Source organism: Plodia interpunctella, chromosome 7 (assembly GCF_027563975.2).
Source record: "Plodia interpunctella isolate USDA-ARS_2022_Savannah chromosome 7, ilPloInte3.2, whole genome shotgun sequence".
NCBI lineage: Eukaryota > Metazoa > Arthropoda > Insecta > Lepidoptera > Pyralidae > Plodia > Plodia interpunctella.
Genome location: NC_071300.1, coordinates 2,785,286 through 2,799,424, shown reverse-complemented (window position 1 = coordinate 2,799,424; position 14,139 = coordinate 2,785,286). Strand labels below are relative to the sequence as shown.

The 14,139-nt window shown below is 32.7% G+C and overlaps 1 protein-coding gene across 1 annotated transcript in view; it reads left to right on the top strand.

Annotated features, from left to right (window-relative positions):
* fwd (four wheel drive) overlaps nucleotides 1-14,139 on the top strand; it is a 46,214-nt gene that overhangs the window by 4,389 nt on the left and 27,686 nt on the right. The window lies entirely within an intron of this gene.

Genomic DNA, 14,139 nt, shown 5'->3' with positions numbered 1-14,139 from the left:
TTTTCTAAATCTATAAAATATTCTCTAAAATAATTTCCTAGGAACAAATTCATTAATTTAGGTAACACTTAAATCTTAGATTGTCATGATGATTACACACGCAAATTCGTAGAAAAGACGCCTATTTATGAAATAGGTAAAAGACCCTTGGAGAAATTCTTGTTACCGGTCATTAACATCTGATTTCTGACTAATTCCATGTCTGGTTCCCTTCGACCATGTACTAGGTAATAACACAGACTTGGTAATACTTGTCCTCGATTTCTCGTATGTGAATACTACATGTAAAAGCCCAATAATCCAACATTGTATCCATACTAATATTACAAAGAGAAAAGATTTAAATTTTTCATTGTATTTTTGTTTACACGAATGAATTCATAAACTATTGGACCGAATTTATTGAAATTTGGCACAGATATAGATTAAGATTTTCAAGATAGCAGCTTATGTTAAGGCTAAATTTTATCGCGATATTACTTAACTTACATTTGAATAATTCATTTAGAACGGAGCCCTTAAAATTATTGCAGATGGAAGCTGGCTGTGTTGCGTACGCGCGCACGCATGCGTACAATACCATACAATAAACGCGCACCGTTACGCTTTACGCATTAAATCTTTTTTTGTATGGAGTTACAATGTTACGTCACATTTCTATACAAATACACACACATGCTTCGGTATGCACCGCTTGTAATCCTTCAGATTACACCCACACGTGGCACACACTTCTTGTCATCATCATATCTTCCAGATAATTATGTGTTTACGATACAATGTTATTACCATTAAAATAACGAGCTTTTTCCGGCTTTTTATGTTTCGTACGTGTATTCTTGTAGCTGTGAAAATATTTACGCAAGTTAAACAACATTGTAAAACTAGAACGTCTAAAATATAGTTAATATTTGAACAGTATGTCGCCACTGTAATCGATTGGGTAGTTATTCGAATCACCCTCTACAGCACACATCACTTTTTAATTATCAAATTTAAATTAATTAGGTTCCAACATGGGGTATGGTTTAATTAGGATATACGCGATATGATGAAAATAATGATGAATTTTGAAATAATTTATTATCTACATTGTTGACAGCTCATTTGCTTTTCTGTCAATGTGGTTAATGATGTAGACTAATGGTTTTCCTCAAAGCAAACAATAATTTTAGTAAAACCGAGTTTATTTTTGTTTATATAATTATGATTCACACCTCGTAATCTGGATGACAAGTATTATTTATATATATTTTCTGTAATTTATCGATGTTTGTTATTAGAAAATACAGATGTGATAACTATTTAATCATAGCTTTCATTTTCACAAATTAAAAATCCGTGTTAAAAATGAAGACATAAATCGCTCACTTCATTAATCTTGGCTCAAAGAAAGTTTCCTAAGACCTCTTTAAGATAGATATTTATACTTACTACAAACATAGCTCGTTCTTATAAAATTACTCTATTTGCTACAGTTCTATAAGTACGTACCTTAGCCATCCTAATTAGCTCTTAAAGTATGCAACCAATAGACCAAAAACAATTGCACTGTGAATATAGAATGCAAATGACCTTCTATTCTGTCGGTGGACTGACCAAGGCTGCGATTTGTGGACTTTATTTGTTAGAACATTATTGCTTGTCAACTTGTCACGAGAAACTTAAACGTTGGAATAGATATAGAATTAGTCATATATATATATATATATTTCAATAACTAAATAAGAGATGATCGCAGAACTAGCGTTTTGGAAGACGTTTTTGCATCAGAAACACGTTCGCCATGCAGATGAGGCAGAGTAAAATAAACTGTAGGAGTACTGAGAACCTCGAGTGCCACTACTAACTACTAGGCTCGCGACTGGCTCTGTCCACCCCGTAAAGGATCCTTAAAGATCTTTTAAAGATGTGGCAGTATTTGTATCAAAAGGAATGATGGGACCGGGCAAGGTGAGTTAAATTTTTTAAATCTTGTCATTAAATTTTTTTTTTCTCAAAGCGCTTAGGTTATCTTACGGAAGCGCCTTTTAACTTACTGATAAAAGTTTCACCTCGCTGTAATCATCTTCATTACAATTTAATTATAGACATTTTTTCCCAATGATTCTATCCTTGCGAAGATTCATTGACTACAACATTACATTGTCCATTTATCGCCTTGTCGAGTCAACTTCCGACCGGCTGTAAAAAATTGACAAATTCGTCATTGTCAACGGAATTCGTCCCACATTTCTTGTCTTGGAGTACTTTGTATCTCTTTGAGTAGGGGTTACTACACGATTAATTGAAACGTACAAATAAATAGCTTAATTTTTATCTTTTTTGTAGTCGTTTTTAACGTACCTTATTAGTCTTAGTTCTTGTAGTTAGTAAATAAATATATATACATATAGTGGAATATAACGCGATTACTTATAAATAAGATTTTTTTACGGTTCTATTTTTTTATTCATAAGATGTTATTATCGGATACTAAAATTAAAAAGATATAAAATCTGGCTCCTTATAAGCATTCTACACTATATCTGCCCTCGCTAGAAAACAAACGAACTTTGGCATTTCAGCGTTAATTATATTGACCCTTTATCTCCATACTAACGCCAATCAACACTGGCATCCGAGGAATGCGGCACACCACAAGTACCTACCTACGTACAGATTCAATTATCGACCAACGTAACTTGAGCTATCATTACGCTCCATCTCGTGTGGCCTAATCAAATTAAATAGCTCATGTTTAATAAGCTGTAAGGCCATTTCTGCGAAGTGCTAATAAATGCCAGTTCTAAAACTTGGTTTGATTTGCATGTGCACATTTTTATAGTCGTGACACGATTATGATAACTAATTTAATTATATTACTATGCGTGGGTTCCACACTTAACGTTTTGCACACGTGTGGACTGTAGCCATATGGTAATAATTTTATAATAATTTATTTCCTTTAAAACTGCGTCAGCATTAAATTCTATATCATCTTCGTTCATCCCTTATTCCATTTCATAAAATTATATATACTTACCGGATAAATAATGAAGGCGTGACAAGTATAATGCGTTTACGCATTTTGCGTAGTCAAATGGAATTCGACTAAATGTTATCATTAGTTGCCTAAGCTAGGCATACCATGTGTGTGTCTATCAGAACGAAACGCTTTTACTCAACACGTTCGTTCACCGTTTAATGATATAAACCACCGTTTCCAATATGTTATTGTATAGATTTCCCTATGCGATTTATTTATTCAAAGAAAAGTTATATATATATCTATGGAATGTAAGTAAAGAATGTTATCATGTATGTTACGAACATAAAAATAATCAAGAAATGGATAATAGTTGGAATATTTAAGTAAAGATAACATTAACTGTTAAATTATAAGTTGTCATGAAACATATTTTGTAATAAAAAACTCTATTTTTCAAATAAAATAAAATCTATTTTAGAAGATGATGCACATTATCGAACTATGATGTTAACGTTCTCAATTACTAGGTTAAATAATATTAACGAATTCACGCCTCGGTTAAGTGAACATAAACATGCAATGGTAAAACCCCTAATCATAACTTGTAGTCTGAAATCTGGCCTAATACCTAAATTATACAATATTACCACGATTTAAGTACATATGCACTAGGGCAAACAATACTTATCATAAACAATTTACAAAACGCACCAAATAAGTATAATTATGATTATTTATTGTATGAATGTTTGAGGACAAACATTATGAAAAGAGCTAATTTTATCATTTTCAATGTGTAATGTGCCAATTTAGACAACTATTTTTCCGAAAGTAATTTTATTTAGAAAGCTAAAGTATCTTTACCATCAATGGCGCTAAATTAAACTGCTTTTGAGATTATCCATGACATGACCCCACATTTTTCCATTGGTAGATAGGAAATCCTCGAGTTTTCTATAGAATACAAAAAATGAAACTGATAATGTATACGAACTATTGTAATTGCAACTCGACCCACGTGCATAAACCCATTGTTGTAGGAAAGTAATACGATAAGCTTATTATTGCGTTACATTTCCTCGCGTTTTGAAACTGGAAACTAGTCTGATGTATTAAAATCCATTTCTGTTGACAAATGTTGGCGCATCTAATTTCAACACTAAATATATATATATATATATATATATATATATATATATATATATATATATATATATATATTTAGTAGTATATATATATATATTGAATAAAATTTTGAATTGTCAGAATTCTAAAGATCTCCCTATTTAAAACTTAAAAACCTCAACTGCAGTTTATGTAATTTATATTTTTAAATAATTTAATTTTAGTATTAGATCTGTCAATAAATTGATTCATTTCGCAGTAGTTAGTAATTTCTGAAAGTTTGTTAGTTCAAAATTTATTGGGCTTCCATTGTTTAATGTTCAATAAGTTATTCTTGACCATTTATAAATATCACTCGTCACATTAAATGTAGAATCTTTTCACGGCATTGTACGTGCGTTATTTGGAATTGGCGCCTGGTAACAATAAATTTTACAGAATGGCCCTACACCTAAAGATAGTGAGAGTGACGTAGACGTTATTTTAAAAGAAATTCTTTTTTGAAAGTAAATAATGAATGAATGAAAGCTCTGCTGTGAATAATTACTAATAAATGTAAGAAAGCGCTAATTTCAAAGTTGCATTCCGTCTGAGATTCCACCGTAAACATCATCCATGTACGTTTTACACTCGAAAAAAGTTAATGTACAATGTACTTCGATTCAAACGTTTATCTTTGTCTCTCTCTCTCTCTCTCTCTCATCTTAGCGTTTTCCCGATTTCTTACTCAGCCGTGGAGTGTCGTAGACCAGGGTCCGCTTTCCTACATTTTCGTCTGCATTTCGCACGGTCTTCGTTCATTGGCATGAGCCTTTTATGAAATGAGATGATACTATTCTGTTCGTTCGTCTTAATTGTCACCTCATGTTTCAAGTCATAATCATAAGTCATCCAAGTGTTTAAGATCATAACGGATGAGTGCATTTAGCAAGTAGTCTCATGGGACACATAACGGGGCCTCCATTATGCTAGGCTCCACGAGAGACTCGTTCATAATACACCTTCCCACGGAATGATGTTGAATCGAGGCCAAATTTGCGCCCACGATGTTAAATAGAGGTCGTTTTGTACTATCTGCCTCTGTTTTTATACTCATAGACATCAATTAATTTAATGTGAAAATTATGATATCACATTTCCTTACCATTTTATTGAGTTTTCAAAATTTGTTTTCATTATTAGTTAATTATGTTCCACTACTGGACAAAGGCCTCTCTTTCTTCCTCGAAGCTTTCTTTTGCTTCTTGGAATCCCATGATACTAGTTATATTTTCATTGGCTTTAAATGTCGTCACGTCTTTAAGTTTGGTCACATTAAAAACTACTTTTATGGGTTTCTAACGTAAATCACTTATTTACGTCGTAAAATGAAGCGAGGTGACTCATTTGATTAACATGATATAAAGTTGGCGACACTGGTTGTCACCTTGCTATTTGTGAAAAGTTTACTTGTTTTCCTTTTGAGGGAGCTGGTTTTTTGTCTCGATAAATAATATAGGTAATTGATCTTTAATTATCCACTTACTGTATGCAAATATTATATTTTTTACTCAATTAACTAACTCACAATTAGATTTGTTAAGTACTTATTATTGGGAACAAACTGAATTGAGTGTAGTATTCGTAAATTGTTTTACTTTGCACTAACTATTATACTAAAATTCTTAATTGCTATCATGGAGAATCGTCATGATGTATTTGGTTCATGAACGTTGACTCATTGCTGGCTGCTTTTTACACTTCTATCGTCACCGATTACTCACACAACTTGAAACAATTTTCAAAACATATACAGTGATTTGTCATTTGATTTCAAGAAATGAAGTATTAACTTCGCTCCAGAATAGTTTATTAATCATAGAGTTCAACGTTCTACGTCGGAAGTATTAGATTCCAGTAATGGTGTCGTCCTAGAAACCTCTGAACAGGTAGTTACATTTTGATGGTATTCTATCACGACCTTAGGAAATTGAAGGCTGTTACGATTTTGGGTTAACAGTATTGGCCGTCTTTCAACCCTGTGCTCTATTTCTGTCTATATGTACTACTAGGTATTCTTTATCAGTATTCAATTTCCTCCCCCAGTCGACTTTCGTTTTATAGACATTGCATGTCGATATTTGGTTTATTTTTGTATTGCGGTATAAATTTATATTAAATTATTAGCATATAATTCTGCACATTACTATAGACATTATTAGACGTTAGTTTTTCTATCTAACTATGATTCAGTCTACAAGTGTTCATCGGATATTTTAAGACCCTTTGCGTCAGCTATCAGACAGCGTTGGCCGATTCAAACTGGAGTATTACGTTGGGATATAAAAGGGAATGACACAATGGGCGGAAATCGTCAATCTATCGTCGGTCCTCACTCCTCACCCAGAGAGGGTCTACGATTGTCGTTACACCGAGTAGACATTAGCTCCCCCGGTCTTAAGCTGCCTGCAATTTCTAAGGTCAAAGGACCGAGATTGCATGCTTTAGTCTTAAGGTCATGCGGTAAATATTATTAGTTAGGATAAATCAACATCTGCTGTACTCATGTTTAATCTTGTTAATTAAGTGCGGTTGAAAAATGTATCGATGTGAGGAAACTAACTGATTAATTAATCCTCTTCATCAAAAGAAATTTATTTTCATTCAAAGCTGTATTAATAAAAGCGTCATTATAAGACTGAGAATGCAAACATGATATTCAAATGAATTAAACATTTTCTTTTTGATATTTGTTTCAACAGTTGTTATGACGTGTTTAGTGCTGAAATCGTACCTGTAGTTACTATGGAAAGTTCTAGTCAGTTTACAGGAAACTTCATTTATCTAAAAACAATATATTAAGTGAATATCGTAGAAATAAATCATTATTTATTTCAAGCAAAATATTTATTTTATTAATATTCTCTTTTTTGTGTATTATTCGTTTATATATCTACTAATTTAGGAACATGTTTATCTCTTAAAAACATTTAAGTACTGCGGGCAAAGGTTTTAAAAGTTCTATCATTAATCTAAACTCATAAATAATCCTTCCATCTCTTTTGTTTCTTCCGAAAATTTTTCATATCTATTTCAGTAAAAGTAAATAATTAATTTTTTGCACTTCAAGTCTTCACTGACATGACGAGGTAAATTTCATGGAGCGATTGTTAGTTCGGCCTCGGTCAATTTCGGAAGCTGCCAATTCGTGGTCCGCTACAATTCGCAAGGTCGCCTCTAAACCCAGCTTCTCAGGCCCCAGTTGTTCACCTATAGCAGAAAGTGAACGTGTTCCTATCAGATCAGATACAGTTAGTAACGTAATATTCCACGTCGTGATACCATGAAATCTAATACAATTACATCAATCTCAACGGAGATTTTAGTCAATACGGACGCCACTTTCAATTTCAATTACCACCTTTGTAGGTTTTCGAGTACGCCATAATATAAAGCTTTTAAAGTTAGCCACGTAACAGTTATTGATGATTCGAAGAATATGTCTTGCTGATTTCTTAGAAGGCCTTTTGTTCAATTTCTGTAACTATCAGTTGAATGTTACAACAATTTTGGTACCTATATTTTAATGGTTATCTAGCTTTCCACTGTGTCTGGTCTAGTCTATTTTTATTTGTAGTAGAAAAACACCGGTTCCAATTCTGTTTTGTTTAGGCCCAAGTCACCCTACGTCATTTATAATTACAGTCGCGTCATGCCAGCTGGTTTTTACATTCTATTGTGTGGAGGAAGTTATCTAATTGCCCCTTGTTGTGTGAGAGGAAACGGGCGTTTTTGAGTGCTTTGGAAGCTACGTTGTGTCGATGGGAACGAATAATGTCACCCTGGGTCACCAATAATAGAGGTGACTGTACGGTCAATAGCATATGGAACTACCAAATGTATTTACGCCAGTATAGCTGCCGTATACAGGTCTATTTTGGCTTGACTTGGGCGTTTAATAGTTTTTAAGAAATTTATTATCATTCAAAGAGTGATCTTTAAATATTTCATTTGATCTTTAATTTGGACAAATGAATGCAAGTCGACGTATTTTAAAGCAGCTGGGATCTTTATATTATTATTTAGTATTTATCTGTATTGAAAATCAATTTTTTAACGTTATTCCAATGAATTAGGTTTTTATTGTGTTAAAATCGCATAGTAGATGCACATATAGTATATGCAAAACCATACAATGCGTTGATGCGGCGATGCGTCCAAGCGAATTTTGTGATAAATTTTGTTTTTTTTTTTAAACATTATCAGCCATACGGGTATTATATATGGTTATTTATCTTCGAACGAAATCAATCCGGCAGATGTTTAGTGAAATTTCGGCCAATCGCCGACAAAATGATTCGCAGCTGTCCATACAAGCCTATCGCTTCGGTTGCGTTTTTTTTCCTCTCGTCACATCGATATCGCTACTCAAATCTCTGTTGCCTTTAATATTGTAGTGGTTCTAAATGATATTTTATTAGCTTGATTTTACCAATTCTAACAGATATCGCTAATTTTATAATTAAATTGGACTGAGTGGTAAATTCTGTTCAGAATTCAAAGAAGCAATTTCCTTTGTAACCTTACGATAGTATTGTAATTCACATAAAAAATATTAAAAATCTAATTTCGTCAGAGTGATTTCTGATTATTCACAATAATGGTATTTAATTTATCTTTTTACGAGTAGGATCAAAATTGTTAATAAAAAATTTTAGAGAGATCAGCGAAACGGATTTTCTGTATCATTTAAAATGAATGAGCTAAGCTTCTGAGAGTGGAGGCGTGGGAGTAATCTATTCATTTTGGGCAAACCTGTTCTGCATTTAGTATTGTATCGATTTGTGTATGTACTCATGGACACACATAACCTTGCCCTTTGGTATGGGAACCTATTATATAAAAAGTATACATACACATTTTAGTTCATTTAGCTGCACCGCTAAGGAATTTTGGTTGAGCTTTAATAGGCGCCTGTGTGTGAGGTGTACTTTACGAAATAGTTTTGTAGGTTTTTAACAAAGTGCAAAATGTGTGTAATCTGCTTTGTTTTGTATCTGCATGAAACTGTAGTGTCGTGCTAAAATCTTGAAATTGTCTAAAATGAATATGAAAGGCTAATAACATTATACAATCTTGTGCTTCGGTTCCCAGATTATTTCACGTTTTTGTAACATCTGTTTTATAATTTATCATTACACAATGGTTATTCTTGTCTTTAATTTACCAAATGGTTGCAAGGAGAAATGACATCATACTGGTACAGTCAAGAACTTGCTACAGTGTCTCTGTTAGGAAGATAAAATCGTATAAAACCAGTGTCAAAGAAGCCGTACATTAATGGAATCAGGGTGGTGTAAATAGGTTGAATGGGCTCAAGGCTTTTATTGGATTAAATGGTGATGAGCCCGCATCGTTACTGGCGTTGGTACTGTATTCACTATAGTATAGAAGGTTAATTTATTTATTGGTTTTCAGTGCGGCGTTGACGAGCGTGACACGTGTTTGGGACGTGTCCGAAATGACGTGACATTGATATGAAATGACTCTTTGGGGTTCATCTTGTGGGTCACCTAACTAGATTAGGTACTTTAATCACTTAAACTTATAAAAGTTAAAGCATTTAATGAGAAATAAGCTTTTGTGTAAAAGTGTCTTTTCAGGTCAAATTTCGTTACATTTATTAATTAAATCTATAATGTTATTAAGTTCGTTGCAAAATTCAACTTCAAAGATTACATCGCAAAGTGTTGTTCTACTAGATTAAATTATGTAAGTTTTGATTATAATGTAATTCTTGATTTTATTAACATCCTAATATTTCAGGCCGACCGAGTCTAGATAAAAAAGTTACCTAATAGTAATGGTGGATCGCAATAACCTACTTCCCTATAAATATCAAGTAGGTAATAAGTATTGTCACTTGATACATCCCTTGTGTAATATAAAATGATGGCAGCTATCCAATAAAATAATTTGAGTGCCTCGTTTAGGGGAATTAAAAAAAGTATTTTTAAATAAAGGCTCATTCATAAAGCCGTTTATTGTTTACTGTTACAAGCTTGACACTGCAACGGGAGAACTAAGAAGCCGATCCATTGTATTATCAAACTAATATTTTTTTTTAATTCATGATTCTAGAGGCATTATTATCAGGCGTTATATCGCAAGATTGTCTTTCAATATTTTTTACGTAACAGAATCCTCGCACAAATAGTCACTGTCACTATTACTCAACCTAATTTTATTGGTTCGATCGGAGACAAGTACCGCATACTGATGAATCTTTGTCATATTATTTCATTAGGTACTCTTCTACTAAAATTACTTAGTTTTTGAGTTAATAAAAGTGATTAATTAAGTTTGGCCTAGTCCCTCATAATTCGATTTGACATAGTTGTATACGTGTTTTACTTCGTTGATTACTGGAGTTAGCCTACTACAATCATCAATCTATTATTCAGATGTTCTATTTCTGTAAGTAGTTGAGTGTTCCAAATGTTTTATATCAAGTTTGAACTTACTAATTTAAAATTAAATATGTAATAGTTATTGAATTTACAGTACATGTCAATTTGATGAGATTTCTTATTCCTATTGAACTACAATATGTCCAAGGCCTCTTAATATAAAAGGAATCAATGACAAATTAATTACTTCAATGTCACACTCAAAAATAACTAGCAATTGAAATCTTCAAACGTTTTATAGTTTTAAAAAAAGAGCCTAGTCTCGTAGTTAAACCTCTGCCTTTTCGATAGCTAGAAGTAATGTCCTCTTGTTTAAAGTTTAGTTTAAAGTATCCTCAAAAATGTCACTCACGTTCATCCCAATGGCATCCTCATTAGCGAGATGAGACGAATGACCTTGTTTGTTACTCTTTGAATGTTTTGCATGCGTTTTTGTGCACTGCGGTGTATTTTTTGCGGTTATTAAAATTGTACTTTAGAGGCAAAATTTCTAAATTTATACACGTTATTTTTGAAGAAAATGTTAACATTATTTTGTCTTACAATCCGATTTTAATTACCTACTTAAATTTATTTAGACGTTTTATTTAACATTTCCCTGAGATAATCACAAATTAATCAGTGACGTCAACTCTTATAATACTTGTTAATAAAATGAGATCGTCTTTTTTAGTAACTTAAAAGAGCTCTGAACTAGTATTTCTTGATAGAAATAAATGTAACATTCAACGAACATGTTTATCAATCCGGATCAAAAGTGTGTTAATTATTGTGTTTCGCCGTGTTTTTTTCCGTAATACGCTTATTGCATAAAACCAGGTTGCTTCTCTTTTAACGTCAATTGAGACATCCCACTACATTCGTATCATATTAGTTTACATCTACAACATTGTATTAACATATCGATATCGTACACTAGCTGCACCCCGGGGCTTCGCTCGCGTGGGAATTTTGGAATAAAAAGTACCCTATGTGTTATTCCAGATTTTCCACCCGTGTACCAAATTTCATAGAAATCGGTCCCGTAGATAATGCGTGAAGAGGTAACAAACTTACTTTCGCATTTATAATATCAGTCGGGATAAAGAACCCACCTAGTTTTCTAAAGTTCGTTTACGTAAAGTTTTTTTCGCAGTTTGTTAAAATTGATGAGATAAACTTTAAAGTGGGCGATCGTCAATCTTCTTAAAATAGTTACGGTGTAATAATATTCATCATTGTACCTGCAGTTTCCTCCACTCTACTGTTCTATCCGTTTCTGAGCCAAGTCAAACGCTTCTTTTTATCTTCAGCATTCCTCTATTTCTTTTTCCAATCAGTTTCAGATCCTTTATCAATACGTTGTTCTTCTCTCACAACGTTGAGTTGATTAACTCCCATCCACACAATAGTATTACTTCCCAATATTCTAATTGTGTGTTCATTTTTACATAAAATATGGTTCCGTATCGAGGTTTTGGTGATTTTTGCAGTTGCATCATCTCATCAGTATAACCTGAATACTCAGTGCCTTCTAATTAATGTATTTAAAATTATGTATTAGTCTATTTTGTGTTTTACTTATTTAATTAGGTATTTTGATCTAAATGGATAGTGTTTTAAATACATACATTTGTTGCTCTAATAGAATTAGAATGTAATTAATATTACATTCTAATATCTAGATGTAAACGTTTTATATTTAGAACTAAGACAATACCGAATTTAATGTTAGTGTTTGTTTACGCCGTCGTACTTATAATTTTTTGCTTAACTATTTTGTTGCGTTTTGTCTTAATCATTAATCTTCATAATACTATTGGTTTGTAAACGTAAATTCAACCATGTTTGATTTAATATTATTGAAAGTATTTGACCAACCAAAATTTATGAGTACTTACTTAATTATACGTGCGTATAAAAGTGGTGAAGACTTGTTAAAATGAAAATGACAAGGTCGGAGAGGCTCTCACTTTCACCACCATACTCTAAAGTGCGCGTCACGACGACTTAGGAGTCTCACTCATTTGCCGCGAAATCGGCGAAATGTTTTATTATTTGTAGACTTGCGTATAAGATGACACTTTATGCTTTTATATCTTTCTATATTTCCTGTATTATTCCCACCGCTGTGTTTATGTACTCCTATGCCAATTCTGTCTCAGAGATCAACATCCATAAATGAAAAGCTCACAAAAGAGCCCCTTCGAATTTTAGTTCTTTCGTTGATTACACCAATGTCTGTCAAGTTTTCTATTCACAAAGACCAGTCTATGGTGCCGAGTCGAATCAATTCACTATTGTTTGATTGCAGTTAATCTAACTCAACTGCATGGTATGCAGGGCCTTCACGATTTCTTTCATACCATCACAATCACCTGTTACTTCATAAAATATTTATCATAGCGGCAGTTCTAACTATTAATTACACTTTCTGTTGTGGTCTACTTTCCTCTTTAGCTATTTTTATATTAAACATTGTGTGTATTTGAGAACTATTCACTTCTAATTAGGAAACTTCCAGCTTATCCCAAAATTTTATTCAAGTCGTATATACTAATCTACATCTTAATATCTCTAGTATAGTATATATATATAGTAATAGTCTCAAGTTTAATATCAGAAAACATTGTCTGTACTTAGTTTGATGCGAAAGAAAATTAATATATAATAATCTAATTATATCAAATATAATTAAGCCCAGATTTTGTTTTGAAATTTGCCTTTTTGTGTAGCAAAGTGCGAGCGTGCGTCATTTTTTAAACTGGCATTGAAATCAATTTGATTCGCATAGATAGGACAATTTACTCCTAAGAAATGTAGTTTGAGGCGATTAATTGAGAAATTGAGTCGATTGCTGTTTTTAAGAATCAGTGGACATTTGACTTTTAAAATTTAAAAACAACAATCAGCCAATCAAAAAAGCATTTTATAGTAAAACATACTCTTGCTGGTCGTTTTGCACGCGAGGTCATCCAATGGTTGGTGTGTTTATTTAGCTCATCGATTGTTATGGTTTGACCCAAATAACATTGCTGACCGAAGGCACATAAGATTTTCATTATATTGAAGTGGTCTTCTTTATTTCCAATATCAACGTTTCTTGGATTCGAAGAAACAAACCACGTGCATAATATTTTTGAAGGTTCTCCTATTGTTTTTATAGTACGAAATTGAAAATGACTGCACACGAGTTGTAAAACGTTCAAAGTGCTAATCAAACTGAGAATTCTTTGGCGCAGTTCCATCAATTAATATGCATTTCATAGTCGACTGAGTCCGAATATGAATTAAATTTTCTACTACTTTTTCGTTTTCCAAAAGCTACAGTGAAATAAAATTAATTAACTTCAAAATCTTGAAATTAACAATAGTTCTGTTCGAGCAGGGCATATGCATATTGTCTAGCTTCTATGGCCAAACTTACTAAATATACCCATGACGTCTTTATTATTAGTGATGTTAGAATAAAATGAATGCATGGTCTCTTTCGATGCTAAAGTGCCGTTAGCTCATCATCAGCACATCTGTTCGACGGGAGGCAACATGTGCCCCATTCCGATAGAGTTCCCAAAATAAACAATGTTAATTCGTTTGCCACTCACGATGCGTATG